The sequence below is a fragment of the Macaca mulatta genome, chromosome 11 (assembly GCF_049350105.2).
Source record: "Macaca mulatta isolate MMU2019108-1 chromosome 11, T2T-MMU8v2.0, whole genome shotgun sequence".
Lineage (NCBI taxonomy): Eukaryota > Metazoa > Chordata > Mammalia > Primates > Cercopithecidae > Macaca > Macaca mulatta.
The window spans coordinates 42974093-42987365 of record NC_133416.1 but is presented as its reverse complement, the minus strand read 5'-3'; positions in this window follow the sequence as shown (position 1 = coordinate 42987365).

Here is a 13273-nt window from a genome sequence, read left to right as displayed (position 1 = left end):
TCTAAGGGCTTCCAAATATCACTTTGCCAATACCACAAGAACTGTCTTAGCGAAAGGCTTCTTGAGGGGAAAGCTGTAACTCTCTGAGATGATTTCACAGAACACAAAGAAGTTTCTCAGAAAGCTTCTTTCTCTTTGTTATCGGAGGATATTTCCTTTGGCCCTATAGTCTTCAAAGGGATCCAAAATATCTCTTCTCAGATTCCAAAGAAAGAAGGCTAGCAAAGAGATTATCGAAATACAGATGTAACTCGGTGAGATGAATTCACAGAACACTAAGCAGTTTCTCAGAAAGCTTCTTTCCAGATTTTATCTGAGGATATTTCCTTTTCACCTTAGCCCTCTATGGGCTTCCAAATATCACTTTGCCAATTCCACAAGAACTGTCTTAGCGAAAGGCTTCTTGAGGGGAAAGCTGCAACTCTGTGAGATGATTTCACAGAACACAAAGAAGTTTCTCAGAAAGCTTCTTTCTCTTTGTTATCGGAGGATATTTCCTTTGGCCCTATGGTGTTCAAAGGGATCCGAAATATCTGTTCTCAGATTCCACAGAAAGAAGGCTAGCAAAGAGATTCTCGAAATACAGATGTAACTCTGTGAGATGAATTCACAAAACACTAAGCAGTTTCTCAGAAAGCTTCTTTCCAGATTTCATCTGAGGATATTTCCTTTTTCACTATAGCCCTCTAAGAGCAACCAAATATCACTTTGCCAATTCCACAAGAACTGTCTTAGCGAAAGGCTTCTTGAGGGGAAAGATGTAACTCTGTGAGATAATTTCAGAGAACACAAAGAAGTTTCTCAGAAAGCTTCTTTCTCTTTGTTATCGGAGGATATTTCCTTTGGCCCTATAGTCTTCAAAGGGATCCGAAATATCTGTTCTCACATTCCACAGAAAGAAGGATAGCAAAGAGATACACGAAATACAGATGTAACTCTGTGAGATGAATTAACAGAACACTAAGCAGTTTCTCAGAAAGCTTCTTTCCAGATTTCATCTGAGGATATTTCCTTTTTCACCATAGCCCTCTAAGGGCTTCCAAATATCACTTTGCCAATTCCACAAGAACTGTCATAGCGAAAGGCTTCTTGAGGGGAAAGCTGTAACTCTCTGAGATGATTTCACAGAAAACAAAGAAGTTTCTCAGAAAGCTTCTTTCTCTTTGTTATCTGAGGATATTTCCCTTGGCCCTATAGTCTTCAAAGGGATCCGAAATATCTGTTCTCAGATTCCACAGAAAGAAGGCTAGCAAAGAGATCCACGAAATACAAATGTAACTCTGTGAGATGAATTCAAAGAACACTAAGCAGTTTCTCAGAAAGCTTCTTTCCAGATTTCATCTGAGGATATTTCCTTTTCCACCATAGCCCTCTAAGGGATTCCAAATATCACTTTGCCAATTCCACAAGAACGGTCTTAGCGAAAGGCTTCTTGAGGGGAAAGCTGCAACTCTGTGAGATGATTTCACAGAACACAAAGAAGTTTCTCAGAAAGCTTCTTTCTCTTTGTTATCGGAGGATATTTCCTTTGGCCCTGTAGTCTTCAATGGGATCCGAAATATCTGTTCTCAGATTCCACAGAAAGAAGGCTAGCAAAGAGATCCACGAAACACAGATGTAACTCTGTGAGATGAATTCACAGAACACTAAGCAGTTTCTCAGAAAGCTTCTTTCCAGATTTCATCTGAGGATATTTCCTTTTTCACCATAGCCCTCTATGGGCTTCCAAATAGAACTTTGCCAATTCCACAAGAACTGTCTTAGCGAAAGGCTTCCTGAGGGGAAAGCTGTAACACTGTGAGATGATTCCACAGAACACAAAAAAGTTTCTCAGAAAGCTTCTTTCTCTTTGTTATCGGAGGATATTTCCTTTGGCCCTATAGTCTTCAAAGGGATCCGAAATATCTGTTCTCAGATTCCACAGAAATAAGGCTAGCAAAGAGATCTATGAAACACAGATGTAACTTTGTGAGATGAATTCACAGAACACTAAGAAGTTTCTCAGAAAGCTTCTTTCCAGATTTCATCTGAGGATATTTCCTTTTTCACCATAGCCCTCTATGGGCTTCCAAATATCACTTTGCCAATTCCACAAGAACTGTCTTAGCGAAAGGCTTCTTGAGGGGAAAGCTGCAACTCTGTGAGATGATTTCACAGAACACAAAGAAGTTTCTCAGAAAGCTTCTTTCTCTTTGTTATCGGAGGATATTTCCTTTGGCCCTATTGTGTTCAAAGGGATCCGAAATATCTGTTCTCAGATTCCACAGGAAGAAGGCTAGCAAAGAGATTCTCGAAATACAGATGTAACTCTGTGAGATGAATTCACAGAACACTAAGCAGTTTCTCAGAAAGCTTCTTTCCAGATTTCATCTGAGGATATTTCCTTTTTCACCATAGCCCTCTAAGGGCTACCAAATATCACTTTGCGAATTCCACAAGAACTGTCTTAGCGAAAGGCTTCTTGAGGGGAAAGCTGTAACTCTGTGAGATAATTTCACAGAACACAAAGAAGTTTCTCAGAAAGCTTCTTTCTCTTTGTTATCGGAGGATATTTCCTTTGGCCCTATAGTCTTCAAAGGGATCCAAAATATCTGTTCTCAGATTCCACAGAAAGAAGGATAGCAAAGAGATACACGAAATACAGATGTAACTCGGTGAGATGAATTAACAGAACACTAAGCAGTTTCTCAGAAAGCTTCTTTCCAGATTTCATCTGAGGATATTTCCTTTTTCACCATAGCCCTCTAAGGGCTTCCAAATATCACTTTGCCAATACCACAAGAACTGTCTTAGCGAAAGGCTTCTTGAGGGGAAAGCTGTAACTCTCTGAGATGATTTCACAGAACACAAAGAAGTTTCTCAGAAAGCTTCTTTCTCTTTGTTATCGGAGGATATTTCCTTTGGCCCTATAGTCTTCAAAGGGATCCGAAATATCTCTTCTCAGATTCCAAAGAAAGAAGGCTAGCAAAGAGATTATCGAAATACAGATGTAACTCGGTGAGATGAATTCACAGAACACTAAGCAGTTTCTCAGAAAGCTTCTTTCCAGATTTTATCTGAGGATATTTCCTTTTCACCTTAGCCCTCTATGGGCTTCCAAATATCACTTTGCCAATTACACAAGAACTGTCTTAGCGAACGGCTTATTGAGGGGAAAGCTGCAACTCTGTGAGATGATTTCACAGAACACAAAGAAGTTTCTCAGAAAGCTTCTTTCTCTTTGTTATCGGAGGATATTTCCTTTGGCCCTATGGTCTTCAAAGGCATCCGAAATATCTGTTCTCAGATTTCACAGAAAGAAGGCTAGCAAAGAGATCCTCGAAATACAGATGTAACTCTGTGAGATGAATTCACAGAACACTAAACAGTTTCTCAGAAAGCTTCTTTACAGATTTCATCTGAGGATATTTGCTTTTTCACCATAGTCCTCCATGGGCTTCCAAATATCACTTTGCCAATTCCACAAGAACTGTCTTAGCGAAAGGCTTCTTGAGGGGAAAGCTGTAACTCTGTGAGATGATTTCACAGAACACAAAGAAGTTTTTCAGAAAGCTTCTTTCTTTTTGTTATCGGAGGATATTTCCTTTGGCCCTATAGTCTTCAAAGGGATCCGAAATATCTGTTCTCAGATTCCACAGAAAGAAGGCTACAAAGAGATCCTCGAAATACAGATGTAATTCTGTGAGATGAATTCACAGAACACTAAGCAGTTTCTCAGAAAGCTTTTTTCCAGATTTCATCTGAGGATATATCCTTTTTCACCGTAGCCCTCTATGGGATTCCAGATATAACTTTGCCAATTCCACAAGTACTGTCTTAGCGAAAGGCTTCTTGAGGGGAAAGCTGTAACTCTGTGAGATGATTTCACAGAACACAAAGAAGTTTCTCAGAAAGCTTCTTTCTCTTTGTTATCGGAGGATATTTCCTTTGGCCCTATAGTCTTCAAAGGGATCCGAAATATCTGTTCTCAGTTTCCACAGATAGAAGGCTAGCAAAGAGATCTACGAAACACAGATGTAACTCTGTGAGATGAATTCACAGAACACTAAGCAGTTTCTCAGAAAGCTTCTTTCCGGATTTCATCTGAGGATATTTCCTTTTTCACCATAGCCCTCTATGGGCTTCCAAATATCACTTTGCCAATTCCACAAGACTGTCTTAGCGAAAGGCTTCTTCAGGGGAAAGCTGTAACTCTGTGAGATGATTTCACAGAACACAAAGAAGTTTCTCAGAAAGCTTCTTTCTTTTTGTTATCGGAGGATATTTCCTTTGGCCCTATAGTCTTCAAAGGGATCCGAAATATCTGTTCTCAGATTCCACAGAAAGAAGGCTAGCAAAGAGATCTACGAAACACAGATGTACCTCTGTGAGATGAATTCACAGAACACTAAGCAGTTTCTCAGAAAGCTTCTTTCCAGATTTCATCTGAGGATATTTCCTTTTTCACCATAGCCCTCTATGGGCTTCCAAATATCACTTTGCCAATTCCACAAGAACTGTCTTAGCGAAAGGCTTCTTGAGGGGAAAGCTGTAACTCTGTGAGATGATTTCACAGAACACAAAGAAGTTTCTCAGAAAGCTTCTTTCTCTTTGTTATCGGAGGATATTTCCTTTGGCCCTGTAGTCTTCAACGGGATCCGAAATATCTGTTCTCAGATTCCACAGAAAGAAGGCTAGCAAAGAGATCCACGAAATACAAATGTAACTCTGTGAGATGAATTCAAAGAACACTAAGCAGTTTCTCAGAAAGCTTCTTTCCAGATTTCATCTGAGGATATTTCCTTTTCCACCATAGCCCTCTAAGGGATTCCAAATATCACTTTGCCAATTCCACAAGAACGGTCTTAGCGAAAGGCTTCTTGAGGGGAAAGCTGCAACTCTGTGAGATGATTTCACAGAACACAAAGAAGTTTCTCAGAAAGCTTCTTTCTCTTTGTTATCGGAGGATATTTCCTTTGGCCCTGTAGTCTTCAATGGGATCCGAAATATCTGTTCTCAGATTCCACAGAAAGAAGGCTAGCAAAGAGATTATCGAAATACAGATGTAACTCTGTGAGATGAATTCACAGAACACTAAGCAGTTTCTCAGAAAGCTTCTTTCCAGATTTCATCTGAGGATATTTCCTTTTTCACCATAGCCCTCTATGGGCTTCCAAATAGAACTTTGCCAATTCCACAAGAACTGTCTTAGCGAAAGGCTTCTTGAGGGGAAAGCTGTAACTCTGTGAGATGATTTCACAGAACACAAAGAAGTTTCTCAGAAAGCTTCTTTCTCTTTGTTATCGGAGGATATTTCCTTTGGCCCTATAGTCTTCAAAGGGATCCGAAATATCTGTTCTCAGATTCCACAGAAAGAAGGCTAGCAAAGAGATCTACGAAATACAGATGGAACTCTGTGAGATGAATGCACAAAACACTAAGCAGTTTCTCAGAAAGCTTCTTTCCAGATTTCATCTGAGGATATTTCCTTTTTCACCATAGCCCTCTATGGGCTTCCAAATAGAACTTTGCCAATTCCACAAGAACTGTCTTAGCGAAAGGCTTCCTCAGGGGAAAGCTGTAACTCTGTGAGATGATTCCACAGAACACAAAGAAGTTTCTCAGAAAGCTTCTTTATCTTTGTTATCGGAGGATATTTCCTTTGGCCCTATAGTCTTCAAAGGGATCCGAAATATCTGTTCTCAGATTCCACAGAAATAAGGCTAGCAAATAGATCTACGAAACACAGATGTAACTCTGTGAGATGAATTAACAGAACACTAAGCAGTTTCTCAGAAAGCTTCTTTCCAGATTTCATCTGAGGATATTTCCTTTTTCACCATAGCCCTCTATGGGCTTCCAAATATCACTTTGCCAATTCCACAAGAACTGTCTTAGCGAAAGGCTTCTTGAGGGGAAAGCTGCAACTCTGTGAGATGATTTCACAGAACACAAAGAAGTTTCTCAGAAAGCTTCTTTCTCTTTGTTATCGGAGGATATTTCCTTTGGCCCTATGGTGTTCAAAGGGATCCGAAATATCTGTTCTCAGATTCCACAGAAAGAAGGCTAGCAAAGAGATTCTCGAAATACAGATGTAACTCTGTGAGATGAATTCACAAAACACTAAGCAGTTTCTCAGAAAGCTTCTTTCCAGATTTCATCTGAGGATATTTTCTTTTTCACTATAGCCCTCCAAGAGCAACCAAATATCACTTTGCCAATTCCACAAGAACTGTCTTAGCGAAAGGCTTCTTGAGGGGAAAGCTGTAACTCTGTGAGATAATTTCAGAGAACACAAAGAAGTTTCTCAGAAAGCTTCTTTCTCTTTGTTATCGGAGGATATTTCCTTTGGCCCTATAGTCTTCAAAGGGATCCGAAATATCTGTTCTCACATTCCACAGAAAGAAGGATAGCAAAGAGATACACGAAATACAGATGTAACTCTGTGAGATGAATTAACAGAACACTAAGCAGTTTCTCAGAAAGCTTCTTTCCAGATTTCATCTGAGGATATTTCCTTTTTCACCATAGACCTCTAAGGGCTTCCAAATATCACTTTGCCAATTCCACAAGAACTGTCATAGCGAAAGGCTTCTTGAGGGGAAAGCTGTAACTCTCTGAGATGATTTCACAGAAAACAAAGAAGTTTCTCAGAAAGCTTCTTTCTCTTTGTTATCGGAGGATATTTCCCTTGGCCCTATAGTCTTCAAAGGGATCCGAAATATCTGTTCTCAGATTCCACAGAAAGAAGGCTAGCAAAGAGATCCACGAAATACAAATGTAACTCTGTGAGATGAATTCAAAGAACACTAAGCAGTTTCTCAGAAAGCTTCTTTCCAGATTTCATCTGAGGATATTTCCTTTTCCACCATAGCCCTCTAAGGGATTCCAAATATCACTTTGCCAATTCCACAAGAACGGTCTTAGCGAAAGGCTTCTTGAGGGGAAAGCTGCAACTCTGTGAGATGATTTCACAGAACACAAAGTAGTTTCTCAGAAAGCTTCTTTCTCTTTGTTATCGGAGGATATTTCCTTTGGCCCTGTAGTCTTCAATGGGATCCGAAATATCTGTTCTCAGATTCCACAGAAAGAAGGCTAGCAAAGAGATCCACGAAACACAGATGTAACTCTGTGAGATGAATTCACAGAACACTAAGCAGTTTCTCAGAAAGCTTCTTTCCAGATTTCATCTGAGGATATTTCCTTTTTCACCATAGCCCTCTATGGGCTTCCAAATAGAACTTTGCCAATTCCACAAGAACTGTCTTAGCGAAAGGCTTCCTGAGGGGAAAGCTGTAACACTGTGAGATGATTCCACAGAACACAAAAAAGTTTCTCAGAAAGCTTCTTTCTCTTTGTTATCGGAGGATATTTCCTTTGTCCCTATAGTCTTCAAAGGGATCCGAAATATCTGTTCTCAGATTCCAGAGAAATAAGGCTAGCAAAGAGATCTATGAAACACAGATGTAACTTTGTGAGATGAATTCACAGAACACTAAGCAGTTTCTCAGAAAGCTTCTTTCCAGATTTCATCTGAGGATATTTCCTTTTTCACCATAGCCCTCTATGGGCTTCCAAATATCACTTTGCCAATTCCACAAGAACTGTCTTAGCGAAAGGCTTCTTGAGGGGAAAGCTGCAACTCTGTGAGATGATTTCACAGAACACAAAGAAGTTTCTCAGAAAGCTTCTTTCTCTTTGTTATCGGAGGATATTTCCTTTGGCCCTATAGTCTTCAAAGGGATCCGAAATATCTGTTCTCAGATTCCAAAGAAAGAAGGCTAGCAAAGAGGTTATCGAAATACAGATGTAACTCGGTGAGATGAATTCACAGAACACTAAGCAGTTTCTCAGAAAGCTTCTTTCCAGATTTTATCTGAGGATATTTCCTTTTCACCTTAGCCCTCTATGGGCTTCCAAATATCACTTTGCCAATTCCACAAGAACTGTCTTAGCGAACGGCTTATTGAGGGGAAAGCTGCAACTCTGTGAGATGATTTCACAGAACACAAAGAAGTTTCTCAGAAAGCTTCTTTCTCTTTGTTATCGGAGGATATTTCCTTTGGCCCTGTAGTCTTCAAAGGGATCCGAAATATCTGTTCTCATATTCCACAGAAAGAAGGCTAGCAAAGAGATCCACGAAACACAGATGTAACTCTGTGAGATGAATTCACAGAACACTAAGCAGTTTCTCAGAAAGCTTCTTTCCAGATTTCATCTGAGGATATTTCCTTTTTCACCATAGCCCTCTATGGGCTTCCAAATATCACTTTGCCAATTCCACAAGAACTGTCTTAGCGAAAGGCTTCTTGAGGGGAAAGCTGTAACTCTGTGAGATGATTTCACAGAACACAAAGAAGTTTCTCAGAAAGCTTCTTTCTCTTTGTTATCGGAGGATATTTCCTTGGCCCTATGGTCTTCAAAGGGATCCGAAATATCTGTTCTCAGATTCCACAGAAATAAGGCTAGCAAAGAGATCCTCGAAATACAGATTTAACTCTGTGAGATGAATTCACAGAACACTAAGCAGTTTCTCAGAAAGCTTCTTTCCAGATTTCATCTGAGGATATTTCCTTTTTCACCATAGCCCTCTATGGGCTTCCAAATAGAACTTTGCCAATTCCACAAGAACTGTCTTAGTGAAAGGCTTCCTGAGGGGAAAGCTGTAACTCTGTGAGATGATTTCATTGAACACAAAGAAGTTTCTCAGAAAGCTTCTTTCTCTTTGTTATCGGAGGATATTTCCTTTGGCCGTATAGTCTTCAAAGGGATCCGAAATATCTGCTCTCAGATTCCACAGAAAGAAGGCTAGCAAATAGATACACGAAATACAAATGTAACTCTGTGAGATGAATTCACAGAACACTAAGCAGTTTCTCAGAAAGCTTCTTTCCAGATTTCATCTGAGGATATTTCCTTTTTCACCATAGCCCTCTATGGGATTCCAAATATCACTTTGCCAATTCCACAAGAACTGTCTTAGCGAAAGGCTTCTTGAGGGGAAAGCTGTAACTCTGTGAGATGATTTCACAGAACACAAAGAAGTTTCTCAGAAAGCTTCTTTCTCTTTGTTATCGGACGATATTTCCTTTGGCCCTGTAGTCTTCAACGGGATCCGAAATATCTGTTTTCAGATTCCACAGAAAGAAGGCTAGCAAAGAGATCTACGAAACACAGATGTAACTCTGTGAGATGAATTCACAGAACACTAAGCAGTTTCTCAGCAAGCTTCTTTCCAGATTTCATCTGAGGATATTTCCTTTTTCACCATAGCCCTCTATGGGCTTCCAAATATCACTTTGCCAATTCCACAAGAACTGTCTTAGCGAAAGGCTTCCTGAGGGGAAAGCTGTAACTCTGTGAGATGATTTCACAGAACACAAAGAAGTTTCTCAGAAAGCTTCTTTCTCTTTGTTATCGGAGGATATTTCCTTTGGCCCTATGTTCTTCAAAGGGATCCAAAATATCTGTTCTCAGATTCCACAGAAATAAGGCTAGCAAAGAGATCTACGAAACACAGATGTAACTCTGTGAGATGAATTCACAGAACACTAAGCAGTTTCTCAGAAAGCTTCTTTCCAGATTTCATCTGAGGATATTTCCTTTTTCACCATAGCCCTCTATGGGCTTCCTAATATCACTTGGCCAATTCCACAAGAACTGTCTTAGCGAAAGGCTTCTTCAGGGGAAAGCTGTAACTCTGTGAGATGATTTCACAGAACACAAAGAAGTTTCTCATAAAGCTTCTTTCTTTTTGTTATCGGAGGATATTTCCTTTGGCCCTATAGTCTTCAAAGGGATCCGAAATATCTGTTCTCAGATTCCACAGAAATAAGGCTAGCAAAGAGATCTACGAAACACAGATGTACCTCTGTGAGTGTAATTCACAGAACACTAAGCAGTTTCTCAGAAAGCTTCTTTCCAGATTTCATCTGAGGATATTTCCTTTTTCACCATAGCCCTCTATGGGCTTCCAAATAGAACTTTGCCAATTCCACAAGAACTGTCTTAGCGAAAGGCTTCTTGAGGAGAAAGCTGTTACTCTGTGAGATGATTTCACAGAACGCAAAGAAGTTTCTCAGAAAGCTTCTTTCTCTTTGTTATCGGAGGATATTTCCTTTGTCCCTACGGTCTTCAAAGGCATCCGAAATATCTGTTCTCAGATTCCGAAGAAAGAAGGCTAGCAAAGAGATCCTCGAAATACAGATTTAACTCTGTGAGATGAATTCACAGAACACTAAGCAGTTTCTCAGAAAGCTTTTTTTCAGATTTCATCTGAGGATATATACTTTTTCACCATAGCCCTCTATGGGATTCCAGATATAACTTTGCCAATTCCACAAGAACTGTCTTAGCGAAAGGCTTCTTGAGGGGAAAGCTGTAACTCTGTGAGATGATTTCACAGAACACAAAGAAGTTTCTCAGAAAGCTTCTTTCTCTTTGTTATCGGAGGATATTTCCTTTGTCCCTACGGTCTTCAAAGGCATCCGAAATATCTGTTCTCAGATTCCACAGAAAGAAGACTAGCAAAGAGATCCTCGAAATACAGATATAACTCCGTGAGATGAATTCACAGAACACTAAGCAGTTTCTCAGAAAGCTTCTTTCCAGATTTCATCTGAGGATATTTGCTTTTTCACCATAGCCCTCCATGGGCTTCCAAATATCACTTTGCCAATTCCACAAGAACTGTCTTAGCGAAAGGCTTCTTGAGGGGAAAGCTGTAACTCTGTGAGATGATTTCACAGAACACAAAGAAGTTTCTCAGAGAGCTTCTTTCTCTTTGTTATCGGAGGATATTTCCTTTGGCCCTATAGTCTTCAAAGGGATCCGAAATATCTGTTCTCACATTCCACAGAAATAAGGCAAGCAAAGAGATCCACGAAACACAGATGTAACTCTGTGAGATGAATTCACAGAACACTAAGCAGTTTCTCAGAAAGCTTCTTTCCAGATTTCATCTGAGGATATTTCCTTTTTCACCATAGACCTCTATGGGCTTCCAAATATCACTTTGCCAATTCCACAAGAACTGTCTTAGCGAAAGGCTTCTTCAGGGGAAAGCTGTAACTCTGTGAGATGATTTCACAGAACACAAAGAAGTTTCTCAGAAAGCTTCTTTCTTTTTGTTATCGGAGGATATTTCCTTTGGCCCTATAGTCTTCAAAGGGATCCGAAATATCTGTTCTCAGATTCCACAGAAATAAGGCTAGCAAAGAGATCTACGAAACACAGATGTAGCTCTGTGAGATGAATTCACAGAACACTAAGCAGTTTCTCAGAAAGCTTCTTTCCAGATTTCATCTGAGGATATTTCCTTTTTCACCATAGCCCTCTATGGGCTTCCAAATATCACTTTGCCAATTCCACAAGAACTGTTTCAGCGAAAGGCTTCTTGAGGGGAAAGCTGTAACTCTGTGAGATGATTTCACAGAACACAAAGAAGTTTCTCAGAAAGCTTCTTTCTCTTTGTTATCGGAGGATATTTCCTTTGGCCCTATGGTCTTCAAAGGCATCCGAAATATCTGTTCTCAGATTTCACAGAAAGAAGGCTAGCAAAGAGATCCTCGAAATACAGATGTAACTCTGTGAGATGAATTCACAGAACACTAAGCAGTTTCTCAGAAAGCTTTTTTCCAGATTTCATCTGAGGATATATCCTTTTTCACCATAGCCCTCTATGGGATTCCAGATATAACTTTGCCAATTCCACAAGTACTGTCTTAGCGAAAGGCTTCTTGAGGGGAAAGCTGTAACTCTGTGAGATGATTTCACAGAACACAAAGAAGTTTCTCAGAAAGCTTCTTTCTCTTTGTTATCGGAGGATATTTCCTTTGGCCCTATAGTCTTCAAAGGGATCCGAAATATCTGTTCTCAGTTTCCACAGAAAGAAGGCTAGCAAAGAGATCTACGAAACACAGATGTAACTCTGTGAGATGAATTCACAGAACACTAAGCAGTTTCTCAGAAAGCTTCTTTCCGGATTTCATCTGAGGATATTTCCTTTTTCACCATAGCCCTCTATGGGCTTCCAAATATCACTTTGCCAATTCCACAAGAACTGTCTTAGCGAAAGGCTTCTTGAGGGGAAAGCTGTAACTCTGTGACATGATTTCACAGAACACAAAGAAGTTTCTCAGAAAGCTTCTTTCTCTTTGTTATCGGAGGATATTTCCTTTGGCCCTATGTTCTTCAAAGGGATCCAAAATATCTGTTCTCAGATTCCACAGAAATAAGGCTAGCAAAGAGATCTACGAAACACAGATGTAACTCTGTGAGATGAATTCACAGAACACTAAGCAGTTTCTCAGAAAGCTTCTTTCCAGATTTCATCTGAGGATATTTCCTTTTTCACCATAGCCCTCTATGGGCTTCCAAATATCACTTTGCCAATTCCACAAGACTGTCTTAGCGAAAGGCTTCTTCAGGGGAAAGCTGTAACTCTGTGAGATGATTTCACAGAACACAAAGAAGTTTCTCAGAAAGCTTCTTTCTTTTTGTTATCGGAGGATATTTCCTTTGGCCCTATAGTCTTCAAAGGGATCCGAAATATCTGTTCTCAGATTCCACAGAAAGAAGGCTAGCAAAGAGATCTACGAAACACAGATGTACCTCTGTGAGATGAATTCACAGAACACTAAGCAGTTTCTCAGAAAGCTTCTTTCCAGATTTCATCTGAGGATATTTCCTTTTTCACCATAGCCCTCTATGGGCTTCCAAATATCACTTTGCCAATTCCACAAGAACTGTCTTAGCGAAAGGCTTCTTGAGAGGAAAGCTGTAACTCTGTGAGATGATTTCACAGAACACAAAGAAGTACCTCAGAAAGCTTCTTTCTCTTTGTTATCGGAGGATATTTCCTTTGTCCCTACGGTCTTCAAAGGCATCCGAAATATCTGTTCTCAGATTCCACAGAAAGAAGACTAGCAAAGAGATCCTCGAAATACAGATATAACTCTGTGAGATGAATTCACAGAACACTAAGCAGTTTCTCAGAAAGCTTCTTTCCAGATTTCATCTGAGGATATTTGCTTTTTCACCATAGCCCTCCATGGGCTTCCAAATATCACTTTGCCAATTCCACAAGAACTGTCTTAGCGAAAGGCTTCTTGAGGGGAAAGCTGTAACTCTGTGAGATGATTTCACAGAACACAAAGAAGTTTCTCAGAAAGCTTCTTTCTTTTTGTTATCGGAGGATATTTCCTTTGGCCCTATAGTCTTCAAAGGGATCCGAAATATCTGTTCTCAGATTCCACAGAAAGAAGGCTAGCAAAGAGATCCTCGAAATACAGAT